This window comes from Pelobates fuscus, chromosome 11 (genome assembly GCF_036172605.1).
Source record: "Pelobates fuscus isolate aPelFus1 chromosome 11, aPelFus1.pri, whole genome shotgun sequence".
Classification (NCBI taxonomy): domain Eukaryota; kingdom Metazoa; phylum Chordata; class Amphibia; order Anura; family Pelobatidae; genus Pelobates; species Pelobates fuscus.
Window position 1 is genome coordinate 15,549,347 of NC_086327.1, and position 11,599 is coordinate 15,560,945.

At 38.6% G+C, this 11,599-nt stretch overlaps 1 long non-coding RNA gene across 2 annotated transcripts; it reads right to left on the bottom strand.

Moving 5' to 3' along the window:
* Positions 1-3,602: 3,602 nt before the first annotated feature.
* On the bottom strand, positions 3,603-8,165 carry LOC134577838 (uncharacterized). Of its 2 annotated transcripts, none has more exons than XR_010086061.1 (4): positions 8,124-8,165; positions 6,950-6,992; positions 5,433-5,480; positions 3,603-3,707 (listed from the first exon to the last, which is right to left on the bottom strand). It is a non-coding gene; the product is annotated as an uncharacterized LOC134577838 (long non-coding RNA). The 2 variants fall into 2 exon arrangements; XR_010086062.1 differs by having other exon boundaries at positions 5,433-5,483.
* Positions 8,166-11,599: the final 3,434 nt, after the last annotated feature.

Genomic DNA, 11,599 nt, shown 5'->3' on the forward strand with positions numbered 1-11,599 from the left:
TGGATTTTCTCATTTAAGACCTTGGTTCCCTCAGGTTTGAATGAGGAATTTAACTATACTTCATTCATACATAAATAATATTGTCATCTATCTTCTTTCACTATCTAAGAAGTCTCATGACTATAGATTAGTGGCACTAACGTGCATCACATTTCTTTGATATATTTTCTTAAATTGAGAAGACCATACATAGGTCATATTACCTACTATATATGTATATCTGTTAATTAATTTTTTATTTATTTACAATTTGTACACCATCATAGCACTATATTAAATTATTCTATTACCTGAATATCTAAGGTTACCCTATTGGATTTATTGATTTTCCTGACATTGCCATTGGGTTATTTGTCAGATTGCTATAAGAATGATATATATCCTCTATATGGCCCTCTTTTTTGTGCCATATCCCTCCTTTTTCGCTATTTGAGTCTGATGTGTATCTGACTCTCATACATATGAACTCCCCGATGGGTAATGGCTAGGATCCCTTAAAATGACATTACAATATAATGGATACATTTTCACCATTAAAATTTGATCCAATTCGGCCACCGTATCAATCCTTATCCCCTGAGCCTGACGTAACCAATCAGACTCAAGGGCGGGCTATTTAAACCCCAGCAGCCTGTTAACCAGTTCCCCCTGATGAACCTTGAAGCTAGGTGAAACGCGCGTCGGGGCGCGAGTATCGGAAATTAACCGACATAATTAGGTTCTATTCGTGTGTCCTCGGACACCCCCTTGCCCTTTTGAGTGTATTATACCACGGGTTGGGAACTTAGGCGCCAGTGAGACACATGTAGACCTATCTCGATCAGGACATTAACTTCTAATAGCTTGTATTGACGATAATATCTTGATTACTTAACCCTCCAGTTAGGGATTTATCAGCATCTGCATCATTCATCAATCTTTTTCTACCTATCCTATATTGAGTGCCCACGAAGGCACCATTCCTACCTTATCTCTATTAAGGGTCTCTACACCTTTCTGACGAATGGATAACAGGATTAGCTGTTGTTTCAAATTTCCCCACTCTTTTTGACGATAGTTTGAATCTAATTTCAGCATCAGTCGCAGCTCACCATCCATCTGATATTATGTGCCCATGTTTGCACAGAAAGATTTAAACATCTCTTTGACGATATTATTTATCATGGTATGGGATTAGCTGCAATTATTTTTCTCACTACTATGAGACTGATGCAGTATTATGTTATACTAATATATTATGCTGATGTGATCTAGATGTACTGATATATTGTTAATCGGATACACTTTATCGCTATTATTACAATAGATTGAGCTTTCATTTTGACTAAAGAGAAATATATTGAGATCTACCACATTGATACTCTGTATTATATTTCTCCCTCTGACACACTGTTATGAGTATTTCTAACGACAGTGAGCAGACTTGCCTTGTGGGAGTTTCCACATTGTATCTTATTATTTTTTGATACATATGTGTATCACCAAGAGTGTTAAACTCATCTATTGATTTAGACACGGTTTTATTATTATTCTTCTGTTTACATATATTGTATTTCTTTGTATTCATGATTATTTTCTTTCTTGCTGTTCATTTTCCGTTTTTTCTTTTTAATCCTATACTGGATTGCTGCTATTGACTTGCGTCTAGTTAGGCAACCCTTGCTGGGGCTTACCTTGGATAGCTGTCCTCTATCGATTAATAAAGTATTTTCTATTTTACTTCAGCTACCCAATAAAGGCAGTGGGAACAGATTTCTTCCCCTTTTCCTATTTTGTCATTAATTTCCTGAGGGTCACCACGTCTTTTTCTGTTCCTCCAAGACCTAAGACATTTATTCTGAGGCTAATTTCTTCGACATTAAACAGACCTTCACTTGTGTTTCCACGTGGTGACAAAGTGGTAAAATTCAGTTTGGAATCTCCAGGAACCATCTTTTCTAATAACTGCCCACACTCTGAAAGCAGAGAGAAGTAAATATCTTATTATATAAAAATATATCAGGCCGAGCAGTACTTTCCCCAATAACATGACATGTAAGTGAGGAATGTGTTCTATGTAGTTAAATAATATGAAGAAATCCATAGCCAGTCTCCACTCCTTAAAAAAAAATCGTTAAAAACCCACTTCTTCATAAAAGCGTATCAATTAAACTGTTAATAGCTCCCAACTGATTCCTCTTCTGCAACTGTCACTAGTCTAATACTATCCTTACCTTTTTGAGTCATTTTACCCCACTCCCTCTAGCATGTAAGCTCATTGAGCAGGGCCCTTAACCCCTCTGTTCCTCTGTGTCCAACTTGTCTGGTTACAACTACATGTCTGTTTGTCTACCCATTGTAAAGTGCTGCGGAATTTGATGGAATAATAATAATAATAATAATAATAATAATAATAATAATAATAGCCAGGTCAACAGCATGTCTTGTATCTACAAAACCCTAAAATGTTACTATGTGTCAGAGGGTGGTGAGGATGGGACAGGCGCCAGAACAGCCCAGGGGGGTGGACCATAGCCATTCCTGCTCGTGCCCCAGTTACTAGGCAACCATCTTCACCAGCCAGTAGCAAACAAAGATACAAAATATGTTTTAAAAGATGTTTAAACTCTCAACTGGCTGTCTCACTTCAGTTGTTCTGTCAGTACCAGACACTTGGCGTTTGTTTGCCCGAGATATTGCTCCATTTGGTATTGACCCGGACTTTATAAAATGTATTTGAACTTTTCCTGCTTGGAATATTGACGGAGCTTTACTTATTGGAATTTATCAGTTCTGTTCCACTCAGTACCTCCCTTAGTCCTTGCCGCACATTGGGTACCAGCAAATAGCGCTATGCAAGTCATTATTACTCCCATGGTGAGTGTCTGTGATAGTGTAAACATATAGTAACAAGGTATATGCCCTCATTGCATTATGAGAAGATAAAGGCAAAGTGTAGCAGAGGTAGGTGTGTTTTATATCTACCTCTGCTGCACTCCCAGTAAATACTTTAACAACATTTATTGGGATGAGGGAAGGAACTGTCACTGAGGAATAATGACACCTTTTTAAAGATGATAAAATTAGTAATTCTTTACTTCCTGGTCTATGAGTGCCAATAAGTAATAAAACACATTAGGCAGCTCATGGTGTATTTTTTGTTTGGGATTCCCCTGTCCCACTGTACAATGAATATAATTTAATATCGTCCTATCTGTCTCATGACGATGGTGTATGAGGTGTTCCCCATGATGTGTCCAAATGTTACATCTTTAGTTCTTGTTGGATCTCAGCCAGTTAGATTTACATTTTAGAAACTGTATGATCTTACTCTCTGGAATAAAAGAGTAGATATTGACGGATTCTTTCCTTTTCACCATTATTACTGACCATTACTAAAAACTGAATTAGGATTTAAGAAACCCTCCCAATTCTCCCAGGCCCCAGCTTACCTTCATTTTGTAAAATGGCAGTTTTGCCACGTCCTGACTCCCCATAAAACATAAGACAGCCTTTGATCTGAAGGTTTCCGTCTGACTTTAGCTCCACAGTTGTGCGGTTCAAAAACCTGGCCTTTAGTCCTTTTGTACAATTAAAAATCCCTGAGGTGTCAGTGCGGGTATGACGGCAGAACCTGTCACCCTTGTTGGCAATTTCTAGGTGTTGATTTTGGATTTGTTCAGTGGCAAGAAACACTCCTCTACAAGGTTCCTTGTCTTGTTCACCTACTGAAAGGAAGACAAGCTCATTAGATAGAATGCTAGCTTCCTGGAGAATGTGTGGCTATATGTGCATTCTGATAGGTCATCAAACCCTTTTGGTCATGCTTGCCTATTCCCTGAACACTTTTCTCATCCTAGCTTTCCTATTTCCTCTCTTGAAGAACACCTTCTCTCATCGCTGGGCAGTTGAATATACCCATCAATACCCCAAACAGCTCTGATGCCTCCCAATTCCTCTCTGTGACCTCCTCCTTTGGCCTCACTCAACGGACTAAATCATCAACTCATACAGCTGGCAACACTGTGACCATATCTTCACCATCATGTGTTGACCTTCAGTATCGGCATACCTTATACCCAACTTGACAAACCCCAAATAAATTGATCTCACAGGAACCTCCACTGTCTTGTCCATCAGCAATTCTCCACCAATCTCTGCACCTTTCCTTTTACCTGTCTTAAACCTTCCCTGCCCCTAGCTCAGCATCCTACCTCTATAACTCCAACCTTTCCTCTAAAATAGATAACACAGAACTTACAAAGATACCTCCACAATATTTCAAAAACTGCTGAAATGTTGTTGGAGAAGGTCACATTCCACTACGATACTTTTATACTATGTTCATATAGTTTCCACTCTCCTTTGCCAAAGAAAATTCATTCAACACTCTCAGATATCCTCATATAACCACACACTCCCAAGAGAAGGGAGAGGATTCCTGCAATCAGTCAGAGACTATAGAAGAGGCAGAGGCAGAGTTAGTAGTGGAGAGAGAGCTAGTTAAAGATACATTCACATACAGTTTAGAATAGTCTGATTTTTTAAAACACAAATTTGTCCTTGGGGCAGTTGATTCAACACTATTGTTTTAGTAAATATGTGACATATATTAAAGGGACACTCAGCTACCAAAACACAAAACAAAGAACCCATTTGTAGTTTGTGGTTTTTTTTTTTTTTTGCTGTAATCTACCAGGATTTTTTTAATATATTGATTTGATATGTTTTTTGTAGTTGTAGTGAACAGAGAACCGAAATACAAAATTTAGGGTAGGCTTAAGGTTTGGGGCAAAAACACTGCTTATAGATACATGTATCGGACCTTTCTTTAAAAGGGACACTATAGTCACCTGAATAACGTTAGCTTAATGAAGCAGTTTTGGTGTATAGAACATGCCCCTGCAGCCTCACTGCTCAATCCTCTGCCATTTAGGAGTTAAATCCCTTTGTTTATGAACCCTAGTAACACCTCACTGCATGTGACTTGCACAGCCTTCCATAAACACTTCCTGTAAAGAGAGCCCTATTTAGGCTCTCTTTATTGCAAGTTCTGTTTAATTAAGATTTTCTTATCCCCTGCTATGTTAATAGCTTGCTAGACCCTGCAAGAGCCTCCTGTATGTGATTAACGTTCAATTTAGAGATTGAGATACAATTATTTAAGGTAAATTACATCTGTTTGAAAGTGAAACCAGTTTTTTTTTTCATGCAGGCTGTCAATCATAGCCAGGGGAGGTGTGGCTAGGGCTGCATAAACAGAAACAAAGTGATTTAACTCCTAAATGACAGTGAATTGAGCAGTGAAATTGCAGGGGAATGATCTATACACTAAAACTGCTTTATTTAGCTAAAGTAATTTAGGTGACTATAGTGTTCCTTTAAGTTATTCCATATTCTCATTAAGAATAGTAACAAGTTACAATGACAGTTACTTTAAAATGAATACTTACATTTTACAGGCATGATATGTGAACAAAATATAAGGCACAAGAAGAGACCTGCTGAAATTAAGACTATATTACAAATCATGCAATAAAGGGAACAAAATAAAGCATGCATAGCAAATCATAACAAATAGCACTGCTGAAAGAAGGAAATCGGAATAACCGAGGGATCCTTGAATGTTCCTCACCCCATAAAACAAAAGATCAAGCCCCTCCAAATGGTGAGAGCCAATCCCTTCACTCTGTGTGGGCACAGGGGTGGGAGGTAATGATCTCATTAGAGATCCCCTCTCCCATCATTCCATTCCAAGACATTAGATATACAGTGAGCTTTGAGGTCGCCAAATCAATCAAATCCATTCATGAAAGAATGTGATCAGTTCCCTGATCTCCTATAAGGGAGAGCCAGGGGTTCCTCAAAACCTGGACTCTGATATAGTGATTTCCCAATTACTAACACAGGACCAGGAAATGTCTAATTATTTTGTCTAAAGTTTTGACCATCACCTATACAACCTTTCCCATACTAACAGTGCTTGGGGTCTCCATGCCACATTGAAGCCATAATAAATAAGCTCATCATTGTCCTTAGGTATTAATAAGAAGGGAGTTTAAAGTATTTCTCCGTAGCTTTAAATAAAATACATTTTACATTGCAGGGTTAAGGATACACGGGGACACTGCACCCACACCACTTTAATAAGATGAAGTGGTCTGGGTGCCTATAGAGTCCCTTTAGATCAGTTTGTTAATGCGCCCTAATTACATCTCCCCTGTGAATTACACAGAATACATTATATATATATATATATATATATATATATATATATATATATATATATATATATATATATATACGGAAGATTCAAAGATAGCACTCCAGGGACTTGATAAAATGTAACTTTTATTTTACTCACTAAAACATCAAAGGTGTCAACGTTTCAGCTTGATCCCCTCAAGCTTTCGTCAGGACATCTTGAGGGGATCAAGCTGAAACGTTGACACCTTTGATGTTTTAGTGAGTAAAATAAAAGTTACATTTTATCAAGTCCCTGGAGTGCTATCTTTGAATCTTCCGTTGTATTTTGGCTGACAAGCACCGGGCATTGGACTACGGATCAGGTGGAGTGCAAGATTATTTGTTTTTTTTATATATATATATATATATATATATTACAGCACAGTATATTTACTTTTAATTTTCATCTCACACAGGGGACTGTTGTAGGTTCAATTTCTATATTAAACACACAGTGCAGTAAGGTAAGCCAATACATGTAGACTTTGTTTACAGGAAGTGTGTGGGGAGTCTGTGTAAGTCAGCCAGGGGAGGTGTGGCTTGACTAGCCTGTAGACGTATCTTGTCCAATTCTGGAGATCTCGCAATTCAAGTTGGACTCCCCAATGTGTTCACTCAGGAAGCCTTTGGGCAGCTGAGAGGTACTGGTTAAATAGTGAATTTCATCAGAGTCCAACCTCCCACTTAATTGATAACCCCCAAAATATTTTATATCAAAACTTACCAGAGTAAGTTAGTGCAGTCATTATTCAGAATTCCTAGACAATCTGCAAGAACAAGAGAAATTATACTTTAACTCTTTCACTGTTGTATCATTGATGGTGTGATGGATTAGATGCACATTATATGGCTAAGTAATTCAAAAAAGAAAAGAACAGAGCCTAAATAAGGATATGAGACACAGTAGTGGTAGTAAAAATGAGGGATAACCCCCAAGTAGCTAACAGCCATTCTCTGCCTCTTTACTACTAGTGCAGCAGTTCTGCAACCACACTGGTATGTCGTGTAACTACTTGTAGACTCCAGTAGACTCTTTTCTGCAGGTAGAGTTAGAGGACAGAAGCACTCCACACTCCCCTCTATTATTTCAGCCACACTATTTATAGCAAGTGTCACATTCTATATTACTAAGTATCTTATTTCTTCTTACCGATACTTTTCTTGCTATATTTCCGATTGGAGGGTGCAGTGCCTTAGCCAGATTATAGGACATATATATCACACACCGACATGCGGTCAGACTGAAAGACACGCGCTGGATATTGTATAGTAAGTGCCATGGCCGATTGGCCGGGACTTCAAATAGTTTGACTTCTTCCCAACACGGGGAGCTTGGAGCTCTGCACAGGGTGTACCGGTGACACTAACTGCATCACTGGCAATGCCCAAAATGGGCGATCCCACATCCAAAGAAAGGGCAATGCCAGGCTGGCGAGACTGCACACCAGACGGAAGGGGGACTGGAAGCAGGGATGTCACACGAGATCTTTAATGGTTAATCAATTCACTATCACATTGCAATAACTAAACCACGTGCTATATCTAATAATTAGCACTTAATCTATAACAGCAGCTATGTTCTCAGACACCATTCTATTGTCATTCTGGTTCTCTCTCCATGAAGAATTCCCATTGTATAATGATTGATACATTGATCAGGTGTATTGTCTTCCAAGTAGTCTGACAGCTGGCAACGCTTCATGAGAGTTATCAGATCACGGTCAGGGTTTCCAGGCATTCCTTATTCTGCTGCCTGACCTTGCACACGGACTATAACTCCCATCACTCCCAGCCCCCAAACATTCTCCAGTTTAATAAATAGCCCTTGGCCTGGGGAGGACCGGTTACTGACAGGCTAATACAGTAATGAAAGGATCAGAATAAAGTGTATCACTTACCGTCACTCTGCTCACTGACTTGCAGCTTACACTCACCCTGGTACTCTGCTGTTGAGAGAGTGCAGCGCTCTGTTTAAATAGTGGTGGGTGGAAACTGTGATCGGTTCCAGCACAAAGGCGTCATCCCCTTCTCAGACACGGATTCGTCCTTAATCCTATCAAATTGGCTGGAAATCCACAGTGACTAATAGTCTTATTAGGCAATATTAATAGGCAATATTGTGTAATATTAGCTTGCTCTCAGTTAGAATATAATCCTATACAGTGGAAAAGCTCGTTTATTACATACAAAATGCTCCAGACATAATACTTATTATTGTGCAAAAAAAGAAAAAAAAGAAACTTCTCTTTTTTTTGTACTGGTGTATTAAAACAACCCCCCCCCCCCCCCCCCCCCCAAAAAAAAAACGTTGTGTGTTTCACTTTTAAATATAATGCATATATATATATATAATAGTTTAAGCTTTGTTTAAAAAAAAAAAAAAAAAAAAGAAACCATACAGTAAGATAATAAAAATGGATCCCTCACATTTTACAGAGCTATACAGCCTAGCTCTGGGTTAGAGGGCTCGTGATAAAGAGATAACCCCTATATATCTTTAAGAAATGCAACAAACCTACAGCAATTATCGTTATGGGTGTAAGAGCATTATGGGGGATGTACTCCACAACATCTGGGGTGACTAAGGTTGCCTATCCCTGCGCTAGATGTATCTCAGGAGACAAAAATAATTCTATAGTATAATATTGCAAATAAAACTCACAGGTAAAGAGCCTGTGCAATAAATCAGCATGTTAAGGAGATACCATAGAGAATAAACAAAAAAAGAAAAAAATGCCATTCTACCTGTGTATGATTTACTGAGAAGATTATAGGCTTAAAAAGTAACTTTTAACAAATAAATCTAAAATAAAAATATATTAAAGAAAAATCATATGAACAACAGGAGTGGGTGGAGACTATACAGTGAGTAAAACTCTGACTACTTATATAAGCTGTAAAAGTGTATACATAACACTAATGCTGAAGCAATACTGTTTTGCTACAATATAACATCGGTGTATTCCCAAGTAATAGAAGTGATACTATATTAATTTTTTTTTGTGCCCTCTACCTTGTGATATCTAAATTTTGGCCCTAGGTTAATTATTTTCATTTTCTTCGTATAATAATGTTAAGGAGATACCAACCGTTGTTAATGTAGGAAACTGGATGACTCAATATGTTTAAAAAATGTGCCTTTTACACTTTCATTCTGCTTTGCAACAGGCCCCTAGCGGTTTATATACCCGTTTTGGGCTTCAGCTGTGTCTTTCTGTAATACTCATAGGTTAATTCATTATTTATAGAATATATCAATTGATTTTGGCCAGTTAATACACAGCTACTCCCATCTACAATTTCATAAGGAGTCTGGCGGTTTATAGTGCGATCTGCCCTCCCGGTCCCCATATCCTCTCACACTGTATGCTATATCTTATTTACTGTATGATCAGGACACATATAATGGGAGTCTAATAAACACTCAAACTCTGCTAGAGCTATTCTGTTGGACACAATATCTGCCCTTTACACAATGCCCTTTTCTTATTTTTAAAAGACCACTATAGGCACCCAGACCACTTCATCTTAATGAAGTGGTCTGGGTGCCAGGTCCATCTAGGTTTAACCCTTTCTGCTGTAAACATAGCAGAGAAACTGCTATGTTTACCTATGGGTTAATCCAGCCTCTAGTGGCTGTCTCATTGACAGCCACTAGAGGTGCTTCCGCACTTCTCATAGTGATACACAGTGAGAAGACGCCGGCGTCCATAGGAAAGCATTGAGAATGCTTTCCTATGGACTGGCTGAATGCGCATGCGGCTCTTGCCACGCATGCGCATTCAGCCGATGACGGCAGAAGAAGAAGGAGAGGGAGTCCGGTGCTGGAGAAAAGGTAAGATTTTAACCCCTTCCCCTTCAGCCCGGCTGGAGAGGAGCCATGAGGGTGGGGGCACCCTCAGGGCACTATAGTGCCAGGAAAACGAGTATGTTTTCCTGGTACTATAGTGGTCCTTTAATTTCTCAATTCACTTTCCCACTTAGCCACATTGGTTTCAATTTGTTTCCTTTATATTTATTACCCAATGGTACATACTGAGAAATATACCTTTATAATATTTGTTTAAAGATTATAATATAAAATGATATTCCATTTATCCTCAGTGTTCTTTTCACTAAAGTGTTTATGCCTGTCAATATAATGTAAAGCTGCCCTTAACTTATAGAAGTTGGCCTTTTTAAAATTATATGTTTTAGTATACCCCATGTGCTTTTGCTTTTTTAAGTTTATTTCAAAGGACACTATATTGTGATCACTATTTCCCAAGTGCTCACCTACTTGAATGTTGATCTAAAGATCAACATTGTTTGTTAAAACCAGGTCCAGACAAGCGTACTTTCTAGTTGGTGCTTGTACAAGTTGTATCATGAAGATGTCATTTAACACATTCAAAAATCTAATTCCCTTTACTGAGCTACTAGTCCCTCTGTCACTTCCCCTTTAAATGTAAAAAGCCTCTCACTGTAAATGTTGAGTGACCTTATGCAATCTTATCGTCCTGCCCAGAAACTGAGTGTAACGGACCGCTTTGCTCACCAGAGGTTAAACGTTTAGGCGATAATCCCCTTCCAGATAGACAAGCAGCTACTGCAATCACCAATCTCCCGAATTGCAAACTGCACAAAGTCACCAACTCCCGAATAGAAAACACACGAACACAGGAAGCAGCCGAACAGGAAAACCATGCGAAAGGGTTACACTCCTGGCAGTCAGCATACAATCCAATTCCCCCAATAACGAGACGACACTTTGTTTTGAGGGTTAAGCAGAATCTGGCTGTACTGGCACATACAGTCTCTTTTATTCCCAATCCACAAACATAGTACAGCCCACAGTGTTTTACAGAACAACCAATCAATCCATACAATACACACAGACACTCCCACACAAAATCCTCCCCTCTGCCTGTGATATGATTACTGAACACAATGGGTAATCTCATTATCACAGGCAGAGGAATACAGTTTTTTACACAATATTCATAACTTTGAAAGTATGCATCACATTCACATAACACTTTTCCGAATCAGCATACTCCAAATACAAACATATGTCAAAATCAGTCCATTGGTTCAAAAGATAGATCGAAGTCCTTTGTGACCAAATGAAGCATTGCTTTTCTGCCCAAAACCAGTTCCACAGAGTCTTCTATCCTGGAGATAATTGAGAAGTAATCCAATTATCTCCAAGGACAGAGGCAAAACTCCATTAAGCACATGGCAGTAAAAAGACAGTAAAATACAATAAAATACACAAGGTTACATTTATTACATAAAATACAGACATTCTACCTATCCCCAGATAGCTTAGATCTGAGCGCACATTATTACCGGATGGCGCTCAGATCACATACATACAGATCAATCGCCATGG